The sequence below is a fragment of the Leucoraja erinacea genome, chromosome 14 (assembly GCF_028641065.1).
Source record: "Leucoraja erinacea ecotype New England chromosome 14, Leri_hhj_1, whole genome shotgun sequence".
In the NCBI taxonomy this organism is placed as follows: domain Eukaryota; kingdom Metazoa; phylum Chordata; class Chondrichthyes; order Rajiformes; family Rajidae; genus Leucoraja; species Leucoraja erinaceus.
This window is the reverse complement of record NC_073390.1, coordinates 47,194,127-47,208,302: the sequence shown is the minus strand read 5'-3', so window position 1 is coordinate 47,208,302 and position 14,176 is coordinate 47,194,127. Positions and strand designations below refer to the sequence as shown.

Sequence of the window (14,176 nt, the reverse complement as noted above, 5' to 3'; positions counted from 1 at the left end):
ATATCAGCAAAATGAACATTGAATTATATTTTAGATAACTTCCACTCTCCTCCCCTCGCTTCCGACACACGTGATGGATTATTACTTTAGCGGCATGGTGGCGCAGCAGTAGACTTGACACCGATAGAACTCGTGTATTGGTCATTACTGGTTGGCGCGGACGCGGTGGATCGAAGGGCCTGTTTCCACGCTTGTGTCTCTAAACTAAACTAAATTTACATTCTGTGGGACCAAGGATGAAGAGTCAAGGTGTTGCTCATGGTGTCAGGGTGCAGAGGAGAAGGACTATGTAGCTCACACATCCACCAAAGTCACTGTGGAAGGCTTCTTGCATTCTGAAAGAGCAAGTTTATTGTGAAAATGATCAGGATAGTTCTACAATGTAGCCCATACAAAATGTTGGGTTATTGTTCTCTGCTGTGTGCTCTCTAATGTATCTGACAAAAAGCCATAATGATCGAGTAGCCCGAAGAATAAAGACATTAGGAAGTTGATGAGGCTGCATAATCTGCTCGGACTAATACCTTCATTACACAGGACCTGCAGTAATTACCCAGTCCTTTTGTTAATGGCTTTTCCCAAGCATTATGTATCAGTTGTCCTTCCTAAAAATGCTTAATTTCAAACCAAAGTTAAACAGGTTTCACTCCCTTATCCCTAGATGTGCATCAGAATTCATGAATAAAAATTGAAGTATATTATTACAACCTTATTATTCCTTAAGATATGTTCTGTTGCTTTGTTTCAATATCTTAAGAATTAGATTTAAACATTTTAGTGGTCAGCAGGACGTAGCTGCAACTATATTATTCAGGACGAAGAATTTGCAAGTATGAAGCTATCAGAAGATACTAAAGCACAATGGCGCAGTGGTAAAGTTGCTGCCTCACAGTGCCAGAGACTCGGGTTCAATCCTGACTATGGATGTGCGAGCTCCCTGTGACCGTGTGGGTTTTCTCTGGGAGCTCTGGTTTCCTCCCACATTCCAAAGATTTGCAGGTCTGTAGGTTAATTGGCTTCTGTAAATTGTCCCTAGTGTGTAGGATGCAAAACTAGAACAAAATAGAACTGGTGTATGGATGATCATAGGTTGTGGACTCATTGGGTCAAGGGCATCTTTCCACTGTATCTCTAGACTAAACTAAATGTAAAAGTCAACTTTATACCCACACAAATACAGCATTTCCACACACAGGGGCAGTGAAAAGACAGCAAAGAAGGCGAAGGACAATGAGGAAGAGGTTATTTTTAGTACAGCACATTAATTGTCAAAAGCGCTTTGGACCCAATCTTTTCACTGCGAGGTTTCAAACGAAATGCCTTCGATTTAATTGTGATTGACAATATTGGTGCAGATCATAAAGATTACAAACACATAGAGCACCCAAGACAGACAACAAGAATTTACATAAACATCCATCCATCGCTGTGATGGAAGGCCCCCCACGCATAAACAGTATTTCTCGGTCACACTGCACTCCGTAGAGGCCCCCCCCCCCCCCCTTCTCCACTTTGAGTCAAAGGCAAAGATTCCCAGGGATCTGGCGATGGCGATTGTCAGACCGCGGATGGAATTTACATTAAAGCCACGCCGGCAGCATTTCATCTCCTCCCCGTCGCACTTTAACCGGTCTTGTGTTATTTAGAAAACCCCCGGCGTGCGCTAGATGCAGAGTCCCGCGGCCATTCCAAGTCTGCGCGGGGGGGCAGATTCGATCCCGACCGATTGCTGTCTGGACCCTCTGACCATGTAGTTTTTCTCCAAGGTTCTGTTTGCTTCCACACTCCAAAGACATACAGGTTTGTAGGTTAATCCATGCATGAATTGTCCCTGTATCTCTAGACTAAACTAAATGTAAAAGTCAACTTTATACCCACACAAATACAGCATTTCCACACACAGGGGCAGTGAAAAGACAGCAAAGAAGGCGAAGGACAATGAGAAGAGGTTATTTTTAGTACAGCACATGCCACGGATAGACAAGAGCACCCTGCAAGCAATGAGCAGAGGGGTCTTGCAACACAAAAGCGCCTCGTAGGCAAATGCAATTTACAATCTTTTCACTGCGCATGTTTCAGACCGTTTGCGACATCGCCTTCGATTTAATTGTGATTGACAATATTGGTGCTTGATCATAAAGATGTCATGGTTACATGGTTCAGAGAGCACTCCCAGAAGAGGAGCAGACGGAGGAAGAAGAATGGATTTTGAAGAGGCTGATGAAGTCCATGTGGGACTTGCAGTGGGACTCACCCCCACGCATTAGGCAGGAGTTTACAGGTGGATATTTCTTGAGGTGATGCACTCCTGCTGATTCCGTAGGGGCCCATTGTGCATGGCCTCAAGATCCTCAATGCTTTCCAAAGTGCTGCTTCTCCACTTTGAGTGGTCACGGGCCAGAGATTCCCAGGGATCATTGGTGATGTGCCACTTCTTAAGGAAAATTGGACAGACTTGAATTATATTTTCACAGCATGATGGAATTTACATTTTTTAAATAATTTGTCAGTGATCAACATCTCTGCAGCATTTCATCTCCCCCCCCCCCCCCCACCCAGGTATCTTTAACCTATTTTTTCCTGTTATTTAGAAAACCATTCTCCCATTTGTCCAACAAATAGATGCAATACCATCGTGCGGCACGGTGGCACAGCGCTAGAGTTGCTGCCTTACAACGCTTTCAGCGCCAGAGGCGCAGATTCGATCCCGACCGCGGTTGCTGTCTGGACCCTCTGACCATGTAGTTTTTCTCCAAGATGTTCTGTTTGCTTCCACACTCCAAAGACATACAGGTTTGTAGGTTAATTGGCTTGGTATGCATGTAAATTGTCCCTAGTGTGTATAGGATAGTGTTAATGTGCAGGGATCGCTGGTTGGCGCGGACTCGGTGAGTCAAAGGGCCTGTTTCTGCACTGTATCTCTAAACTAAACTAAAAAAAATAAACATTGTGCTGGAATCTTTTGAACCAATAACTAAAACAATTCTGAGTCATAGTTTGTAGAGTACGGAAATGGGCCCATTGTCCCAACTTGTCCATGTTGACCATGATGTCAATCAATGCTCATACGTTTGGCCCCCATAAGGCCCGTTTTTCTCTAAGCCTTTCCTATCCACACATCCAAATGCCTTTTAAACACTATCGTTATAATTACATCTGACTGCAATGTTGGAAAAGGGAAAGTCCTCAGCAGGGAGACTTGTGTGAGATTCTTTGAGATATCGCTTCACAGGAGAGGCTGGTATGTGGTATTTTTTAAGCTATAATGAGTTCTGAAGGCTGCATAGTTATGAAGCTGATGGAATGTAACCAGTCTATCCTGTTTGTGTCAGATCTGATCTGTTCTGGTGTAAGGTCATCCACCTGTAATATTAAATCAATATTTTCTCTCCTCAGATGCTAACTGAAGCGTTGAATATTTGCAGCATTCTCTTTCATTTTAGATTTCCAGCAGCTGTTCTGACCCTTCAGCGTCAGAGTTCAGTGTTCAACACAGACTATCACACAAACCAACCTCCCTTCCATTGACTCCATTTACACCTTGAGATGCCTTGGCAAGGCCACCAGCATAATCAAGGATGAGACCCACCCGGTCACTCCCTCTACTCCCCTCTCCCATCAAGCAAGAGGTATACAAGTGTGAAAATGCACACCTCCAGATTCAGGGACAGTTTCTTCCCAGCTGTTATCAAGCAACTGAACCATCCTACCAACAACTAGAGAGCAGTCCTGAGCTATCATCTACCTCATTGGAGACCTTTGAACAATCTTTGATCAGACATTACTGGGCCTTATCTTGCACTAAACGAACTTCACATTATTCCCTTTTTGAATGTATTTGCACACTACATAGCTTGATTGTAATCATGCATTACCTTTCCGCTGACTGGTTAGCATCCAACAAAAGCTTTTCACTGTACCGGTACGCGTGCCAATAAACTAAACTCAATTCAACCGGCGTTCTACGCCCGGTTTGATATTTCAATTTGTATATTCCACAATACTGTTGAGGTATAATTATTATTGTAAGGGAAGCACCAAACTGCTTGAAGAACTCCTAAAAACGTCTCCTGTTTAATACTACACCATTGTCTGGATCTGTTGAAAGGACAACAGACCTACTTCTGGTTCCACCGTTGCATTTTATTTTCTTTCCTGCTCCCATTTCTTCCCCTCTATTTATACTTCTCTGGACAGATGAGCTTTGATGAGCAGTGTAGGCAGGAACTGCAGATGCTGGTTTAAACCGAAGATAGAAACAAAATGCTGGAGTAACTCAGCGGGTTCCTTACCTTCCTTCTCTCGGACGGCATCAACGGCATTTCAAGTAGTCTGAACAATCTTACATTGGCACTCCTTCATGTGTATTCCCTTTGTTCTCCCCACTGCCCCTGTTCTGCAACTTAAAACATGTTCGTTTTTGGCAATTCCGACAAAAAAAGTCACGGACCTGAAATGTTAGTTTTGTTTCTCTCTCCGCGCATGCTGGCATACCTGCTGAGTTAGACTTTAGTTTAGAGATACAGCGTGGAAACAGGCCCATCGGCCCACCGAGTCCGTGCCGACCAGCGATCACCCCGTACACTAGCACTATCATACACACCAGGGACAATTTCCAACTTACAGAAGCCAATTAAGCTACAAACCAGTATGTCTTCCACTGTCTTCCAGCAGTTTTGCTTTTTATTTCTGCTTTCCTGCCAAAGTAAATTCACCCTGGCAGACAGAATCTGGGGTGTGTTGATGGGGAAATAAAGTGGGGTTATTGTAAATGAGGTCAGTGGAGATTTAATGAGCCAAAGGGCTTGCCTCCATGCTATATAATTGAATGAAATTGCATTTTTTCTGCTCACATTCCTGCAGCTTCAACCTATGACCCACATGTTACAGGAACACAGCACCCTCTGGTGACTTCTCAATGAAAAAGTATCATATCATTGCTTATATAAAAATGATCACAAGTAAATATGGGGTAGCTTTCACAGATTGCTATTCCCTCTACATGGCAGATGAAGAGCCAAGAGTGTTTAATTGTCATATGTACTGGAAACAGAACAAGGATATTCTTGCTTGCTGCACCATGCAGATCTGTAAACACAGTCCTCATATATACATAATAAACAAAACAAAAAAATTAAACGCATGAAAAACCTCAATACTAATGCAAAAAAGCCTGAAGTACTTGGAGCAACCAAGACAGTTTGCAATTCATAGTTTAGTTTAGTTTAGAGATACAGCATGGAAATAGCCCCTTCAGCCCACCCAGTACATGCTGACCATCGATCGCCTGTTCACACTAGTTCTATGTTATCCCACTTTCTCATCCGCTCCCTGCACAGTAGGGCCAATTTAAAGAGCCTACAAACCTGCACATCTTTGGGATAAGGAAGGAAATGGGAGCACCTGGAGAAAGCCCACGCAGTCACAGGAAAAACATACAAACTCTGCACTGGCAGCACCTGAAGTAAGGCTCCTCCAAAAAGCAAAAAAGTAGATTTTCAAATATTTTGAATTCTAATTTACTTTTTAATTATTGCTTTATTAGTTTACTAATTTAGAAATTGATTGGTGACAAAAACCAAAACAGAGGAAAGGGTATTTTTTAATTTTATTTAGAGATACACCGTGGAAACAGGCCCTTCAGCCCACTTTATCCACGCCGACCAGCGATCCCCGCACATTAACACTATCCTGCACATACCAGGGACAATTTACACACACACCAAGCCAATTAACTTACATACATGTATGTCTTTAGAGTGTGGGAGGAAACCGAAGATCTCAGAGAAAACCCTCGCAGGTCATGGGGAGAATGTACAAGCTCCGTACAGACAGCACCCAAAGTCAGGATCGAACCTGGGCCTCCGGCGCTGCAAGCGCTGTAAGGCAGCAACTCTACTGCTGCTCTACCGTGCTGCCCGGTATATTGTTGGGAAAAAAGTCGATACATGCACCAAGCGTTATCAGGCAACTGAACGGCCTTTTCATCAACTAGAGTGTGGTCCTGACCTCCCATCTGCCTCATTGGCGACCTTTGAACTATCTTTAATTGGAATTTAACAGACTTCAATGCTTTTATCCTTGTTTTATAACCCAGCCGTCTTTAACCTTCTGTTTCCAGTTATTTAGAAAACCATTTATCTTAACAAATAGGTGCAATAAAGGACACCTCTATTCCCTGATTAATTTTATTGGTATCACTCTGGTTTACAACCTATGTTTATCTTTACTGCAGCTAGCAATGCCCCGTAATCTAAACGCTTTCTAAATCTATTTATTACCTTTCCTAACACGATCCTAAAGTTCCCTTAATATGGCCACATTTCCCATCATGCTTCCCAAGAATGTAAGCTGTATGGTTTAGTGTGGTGATACAGTGTGAACAGGCCCTTCGGCCCACCAAGGCCGCACCGACCAGCCATGCCCACATATTACCACTACCCTACACTAGGAACAATTTACACTTATACCAAGCCAATTAAAAGGCCTGTCCCACTTGGGCCGTCACTTCCGCGACAGGCCGGTGGTGACGGTCCCGCGACGGTACCGCGAGTGGCGCGCGCGTCATCATGCGCCCACACAGCCGTCTGGATCGCGTGACGTCATTTGAAGATGGACTCAAAATGCAGGAGTAACTCAGCGGGACCGGCAGCATCTATGGAGAGAAGGAATGGATGATGTTTCGGGTCGAGACCCTTCTTTAGTCTGAAAGAAGGGTCTTGACCCGAAAAGTCATCCATTCCTTCTCTCCAGAGATGCTGCCGGTCCCACTGAGTTACTCCTGCATTTTGAGTCCATCTTCAATCTTCTTGGCCCCATTCTGGGAGTAGGAGTGGGGGCGGATCCGGATCTTCAATGATCGTTTGCCTGCTTCTGCTGCTGTTGGAGGTGAGATGTTGCGTCGCACCAGGGTCTTGGGCCTGTCCCACTTTGGCCATCAGTTACGCAACAGGCCGGTGGCACACGAAGATTTAGTGCAAGACGAAGTCCACACTCCTCCACGCCACTCCACACTCCTCCACACCACTGTGCCCGTCCCCGTGCTACCCACACGCTACCCACACGCTACCCACACGCTACCCACATGCTAGCAGGTCGCATAAATGGCGCGCGAAAGACAGCCAAGTGGGACTGGCCCATTAGCCTCAAACCTGTACATCTTTGGAGTGTGGGATGAAACTGAATGTCTTGGAGTAAACCCACGCGGTCACGGGGAGAACATACAATCGAACCCGAGTCTCTGGCGCTGCAAGTGCTGTAAGGCAGCAACTTTACCACCGTGACGTCGGTTATTCGCATAATTTTCAGTATTTCCCACATCAAGCCACACTATATATCGAAAATATTTCATCCGTCATAGAATCATACAGCTTGGAAACAGGCCGTCTGGCCCAAGTTGCCCATATGCCAACCAAAATGCCCATCTACACTATTCCCACCTACTTTTCACACAGAGAGTGGTGAATCTCCGGAACTCTCTGCCACAGAGGGCAGTTGAGGCCAGTTCATTGGCTATATTTAAGAGTGAGTTAGATGTGGCCCTTGTGGCTAAAGGGATCAGAGGGTATGGAGAGAATGCAGGCACGGGATACTGAGTTGGATGATCAGCCATGATCATATTGAATGGCGGTGCAGGCTCGAAGGGCCGAATGGCCTACTCCTGCACCTAATTTCTATGTTTCTATGTTTCTATCTGCATTTGACCCATATCCCTCTAAATCTGTCATTGTACCTGTCCAATGTATTTTAAATGTTGTTATAGTACCTGCCTCTACTATCCCCATATATCCATATATCTCTATATCCATACCTTTTCCCCACATGCCCAGTCCTTCATAGTCATTGATTGTAAATTCTCCTCCTCCTCAACAGCACTAGTGGAGTCTCTTTATCAGAAGGACTGCAGCAATCCAAGAGTTGCTCACCTCCACTTCCCACAATCTAAATTATATAAGGTATAAATACTTGGCTTCTTGGGACAGCCAGATCCTAAAATTGAATGTTAGTGAAACCACCCATTAAAATTATGAAAAGCTCATGTATTTTAATGGAAGTGAAGTGTAGACTAACTTGTCTCTTATGAAGGGTTTCGGCCCGAAACGTTGCCTATTTCCTTCGCTCCATAGATGCTGCTGCACCCGCTGAGTATCTCCAGCATTTTTGTGTACCTGTCTCTTATGAATGTATACTCCAACCAAAACTGTCAGCCAACACAGGGCACATGGGTCCCCACAAATCTTTACTGCAGTCCTCTGTTGGCAAATATATTGGGGGATGTGGGAGGGGTTGAGAGTGTTCAATGCTTCAATGGTTGCTTATTCTCATATGTATTGAGGTCCAGTGAAATGCTTCTTTTTGCTTACAGATCAGTAAATTATCACTACACATAAATACAATCCCAGATTAAATACAGAGTGTATGGAAATTGTCCACTGAGGACATATACAAGTGTTGTCGTGTTTTGGTGCCATTATCAAAGTCCACCTCGCTTCAAGTGCAGCTTCAGGTTTAGTTGAAGTTAGTTTATTGTCACGTGTACTGAGGTACAGTGGAAAGCTTTTGTCGCATGCTAACCAGTCAGCGGAAAGACAATGCATGATTACAATCGAGCCATTCACAGTGTACAGATATATGAAGGGAATATCATAGTTAAAGTAGGAAATGTTACTGTAGGTGTAGAGATTTAAAAGTGTGGAGCGATTGTAATGTATCATTGCAGATCCACATCTGTGACTAGCTCACAAATAGACAGTCCTCAGGTTTGCTGGGAATATGCAACAGTAACACTCGCTGTGCTATAGGTCCCAGTGGATACTATCATCCAACAAACAGTAATAAGCCCATTATATTTTCTCTTCTTCCACTATCCCCTTCTCAAGCTAGTCTAGCGACTCCCAAGGTCTGCATTTGACGAAGCCCTCTCTCCATCACTATTTATTTATCTCGTTCTCTTTTGAAGGTAAGAATGGAAGGACAAAACATGGTTACAATTGAGTCACTCACATTGTTACAGATACACAATGAAGGGAATTTAAAAGAGAGGAGCGATTCTAATCCGTGATTACAGAACCCCTTCGGTGACTAGCACACAGAGAGGCGCCTGGGTTTGGCGCCATCTTGTGTAACTTGTTGGCCTGACGGCATTGCAGGGACAGCTTCACATTTTAATTCAATTCAGGTACACAAAAATGCTGGAGAAACTGAGCGGGTGCAGCAGCATCTATGGAGCGAAGGAAATAGGCAACGTTTCGGGCCGAAGCCCTTAAATAAATTCAGTTTCAGTATAGAGTCATAGTCGTAGAGTGATACAGTGTGGAAACAGGCCCTTTGGCCCAACTTGCCCACACCGGCCAACATGTCCCACCTGCCAGCATTTGGTCCATATCCCTGTCCTATCCATGTACCTGTCTAACTGCTTCTTAAATGTTGGGATATAGAAAAATAACAACATAGAGCTTGACAATTGCAAGTGAATTATCTTGTAAAGCAGGAAGATTTTGCTGGGTGAATGTAGAAATTCACTGTGAAAATGTCCTTGGCAAATGCCACCGTTGCCATGCTGTGAGAACGGAGAGGTTGAGAAGGAGTTTCTTCCCAGAGGCCATTGGGACTGTAAACTCCTATCTCACCAAGGACTAACTTTACTGTACCATTCTACTGTTTTTTTAAAATTGCTGTTTTTATTCCCTGTTTTTTTTTTCCCTTTTTCCTTCCGCCACAATATTTAATATATAAAAGAATATGTGATTCTATGGTTACACAAAAAAGCTGGAGAAACTCAGCGGGTGCAGCAGCATCTATGGAGCGAAGGAAATAGGCAACGTTTCGGGCCGAAACCCTTCTTCAGACTGTGTATACTGTGTATACTCCACTGTGATTCTATTCCATTCTGTTTGTAGTTGTTTGTTTATTAGTTTTTTTGCACAAAGTCCGCGAGCATCGCCACTTTTCATTTCACTGCACATCTTGTACGTGTATGTGACGAATAAACTTGACTTGACTTGACTTGACTTGTTTATTGTCACGTGCACCGAGGAGCTTTGTTTTGGAGGCACTATGAACATTTTACATTGTAACAATTCATTCTCAGTGAAGTCCATATTTAAAGAAATAAATATGGTGAATGTAAATTACAACAATGCATCATTTTCATTTAAATCTCCATGAAAACATTCGCTGTTCAAATTGTGTTTTTTACGACTGTTATATTTTTGTGCTGTCCCCTAGTGGTCTGTTGCTGTAATCTTCATTAAATATTAATCCCAGAATTAGACTATTGATCGTTTAACTTGAGCCAATTTAATTGTGTTTTTCTTATCAAGTTGAACATATAAATTGTATTTCTCTTATCAAAACTATTTTATCGCACTGAAAAGATCACAGTGTTCTTGCGGGTCTTGAATAGAGTCTGTGATCATGGAGAACATAAAGGTAAGGCACAATAAAACCTCTGGTCATAGTCATACAACATGGAAACAGGCTCTTCGGCCCAACATGCTCATGCTGACCAAGATGCCCCATCTACACTAGTTTCACCTGCCTTTGATATTTGGCTCATATCCCTCTAAACCTTTTCTATCCATGTACCTGTCCAAATATCTCTTAAATGTTGTTATTGTACCTGCCTCAAGTACCTCCAATGGCAGCTCATTCCATATACCAACTACCTTTTTGTCATATCTTCAAAAAGCTCAATAAGATTTAAAAAAACCCTCAAAAGTTAATGTTAGTTTAGTTTTAGTTTTGAGATACAGCATGGAAACAGGCCCCTTGGCCTACCAAGTCTGCTCCAATCAGCGATCCCGCACACTAACACTATCCTACACACATTAGGGACAATTTACAATTTTACCAAAGCCAAATAACCTACCAAGTTGTATGTCGTTGCAGTGTAGGAGAAAACGGGAGATCTCGGAGAAAACCCACGCAGGTCACGGGGAGAATGTACAAGCTTTATACAAACTGCACCCATAGTCAGGATCGAACCCGGGTCTCCGGAGCTGTAAAGGGCCTGTCCCATGAGCATGCGACTGCATGCGGCAAGCGCGACCTAATGTGGTCGCCTTGCGGGGCCGGTCCCACTTCGATCGCCGGCGCCGTATCGAGTTGTGCGGAGCTGGTCCCGACATCGCACGAGGCTCCGAAAAACTGACACTGTTCAAAAATTCCGCACGACCACGGCTTGCCGGCCCGCAGCCGCATTAAGGCCGTATGCACCGCCTCGACGGGCGTATGCACGGCCTCGATGCCGTACGCAGCGTCTTGACGGCATACGCCTAGCGCAAACTTCCCGCGGACTTCGCTCGAACTTCACGTCAACTCGTACGGGATCACTCGACCTCCACGCGGCCCCCACTTCCGGTTTGGTCACGTTCGCCGCATGCAGTCGCATGCTCGTGGGACAGGCCCTGTACGGGGAACACTCGACCTCCGCGCGGCCCCCGCTTCCGGTTAGGTCACGCTTGCCGCATGCAGTCGCATGCTCGTGGGACAGGCCCTTAAGGCAACTCTACCGCCGTGCCACCGTCTTTAGTTTCATTTATTTATTTTGAAAACCTTGAATAGTCACAAGTTACGGCGATGCCATGCCACTTTATGCCAGCAGCACTGGTATTACCTGCAGTGTTTAGATGAGTTTTATGTGGATTGCTGGAATTTGAGGCGCGGCAGGGCACAATTGGCATCAATTAATTCAGACCAAGTGGAATCTCAAATTTATTTTAGCACACCGTTTTTGTCGAGCTTCCGATCATCATTCAACCAAGTGAATCGACCTCATCATAACCAAAAAACTGTGGAAATTACCCCCTAGTAATAGCTCATGCAGAACGCTAAAATGAGGTATAATCATTTATTGAGAAAGTCATTTTAAATGTAGGTTAGGATCATTTTTTTCTCGATTACCTCCCATTGTGAAAGCACTGTTATAAGAGCAGCATTGTGCCAGTAAGTGGGTTTTCTGGTAGTTGGAAATGTTATATACATTTTCTCCTGTTATTTTTCTAATTAACTGTCTTGAGTTGGAGTTTCTTGGCTTAGAAATTTCATTAACTTATATGAAGTACAAAGTATAGGATTCAATTGATTGTCAATTGAAAACAGTAATTATGATTGAGAACTGAAGCATGATGCTGATTTCATTTATTCCAAGATTATTAAAACATAAAAGCACAGGCAGCCGATATGTAATTAGTGAGCAAATGCCTCTTCTCAGTCATGCATGGTCATTCTATTTAAAAGACTTGCTGTTGATCGGGTAGCAATATTTCTGGTGAAAACTACCACAGCAAAAGTCAAGCTCTGAAGGTAAACTTGCATTCTTAGCACAATCAAAAAAAATGACGAGGGAAGTTTGAAGCAGAATCTTTAACGTTTTACAGCAATCAATTTTGAAAATGTTTTTTTTTGTGTATTTCCTTAAAATGCAAAAGTACTCTAATTAGTTTAAACTCTGATAGACACAAAATGTTGGAACTCAACGGGTCAGGCAGCATCTCTGTAGAAAACGAAGAGAGTGTTTAAGGTCGGAACCCGTCTACAGACCGCTAACTTAAATTAAGTTAAAATTAAGAGTGCGTATGTGATTTTTTTTTTAGCATTAATTTCTTTTGAGCAAAATATTGATGAATATTTATTAGGGAACTTATTTAACTTCAATGTTGATTCAAAAGGGTTTAGATTTCATTTAATGTGCAATTGAATCATAACACAATGGTAACTTTGACTGTCTTTTCAATGGAGTTGGTAAACTAAGCACTGAGCGGTGTTGTTGAACATTTGGAAGTGAAACAGTTGATTGAAAGTTTCTGAGAAATGCTCAAAGGCTTTAGATCCAAAAGATTCTACCAACTGATGGTTTCATGTTCCTTTTCAACATAAAACACAATTGCTTTAAGTCTTAGATGTCACAAGAAGAAGTGGTAAACAGCAATGTGGAAATGAGAAAAGACCTTGCTTCAATATAACAAGTTTCCCTTTACACTTTGTGTTCACTTAAAGTAATACAACTAGTTGAATGGTTGTGCTTATTCCTGAATAGCAAACGACATAAATCTGAGCGTCTCCACTATTTATATGATAACATTTTCAGCAATTAAGCTAGGTTGGTGTTTTCTTTAAACCATTCATCAAAGATAGACTTGTATATCAAGCTTGGTTCAAAAAACGGTGATTTTTAATTATATTTGCACTTTTCAATGGTAAGCACGTTATGCACTTTCTAATGTAAGTTAAAAACAATAGTGACAAGGTAAAATGTGTGGGAAGGAACTGCAGATGCTGGTTTACACCGAAGATAGGCACAAAATGCTGGAGTAACTCAGCAGCTCAGGCAGCATATCTGGAGAAAAGGAAGAGGTGACATCTGAAGAAGGATCTTGACCCGAAACGTCACCCATTCCTTTTACCCAGAGATGCTGCCTGACCCGCTGAATGACTCCAGCATTCTGTGTCCATCTTCAGTGACAAGGTAAATATCAACTCAACCTAAATGTTGAATATGCATGATGCAATCAGTTAAGATACTTTCTATAGTACATCTATAGAAGTGTTGTTTACTTAGTGACAAGATAATTACATTTCAAAGAAAGTGGAGGTGCTGCAACACCTTCTTCATAATTAACTGTATTTGCTGGGCCCAGGACAACACGGCACAGTGACGCAGTGGTAGAGTGGCTGCCTCACAGCGCCAGTGACTCGAGTACGATCCTGACTGTAGGTGCTGTCTGTGTGGAGTTTGTACGTTATCCCCTGTGACCGCGTGGGTTTTCTCCGGGTTCTCTGGTTTCCTCCCACACTTCACAGACGTGCAGGTTTGTGGGTTATTTAGCTATGTAAAAACTGGTAAATTGTCCCTAGTGTGTGTGGGATAGTGTTAATGTACAGGGTGATCGCAGGTCGGCGTGGCCTCGGTGGGCTGAAGAGCCTATTTCTCTAAAGTCTGAAGTCTAAAGGTTATCGGAGATGTTAACATCCAGGAATTTGAGGCTGCTAACGCATCCCACCACTGAAAACTGCCCTGTGGTCTCCCGACTTCCCATTTCAAGGTCAATGATTACTTCCATGGTCTTGTTGACATTGGGCAATAGGTTATTGTTGCAGCACCATCAATCCAGGCGTTCTATCTCTCTCTCCTGTGCACTGGTACAACACCGCTGGCGACTCAGCCAATGACAGT

General features: G+C 43.3%; 1 long non-coding RNA gene across 1 annotated transcript; it reads right to left on the bottom strand.

Annotated features, from left to right (window-relative positions):
• Positions 1-2,071: 2,071 nt before the first annotated feature.
• On the bottom strand, positions 2,072-5,132 carry LOC129703805 (uncharacterized). The gene is made up of 2 exons (XR_008724629.1): positions 4,293-5,132; positions 2,072-2,434 (listed from the first exon to the last, which is right to left on the bottom strand). It is a non-coding gene; the product is annotated as an uncharacterized LOC129703805 (long non-coding RNA).
• Between the last annotated feature and the right edge of the window lie 9,044 nt (positions 5,133-14,176).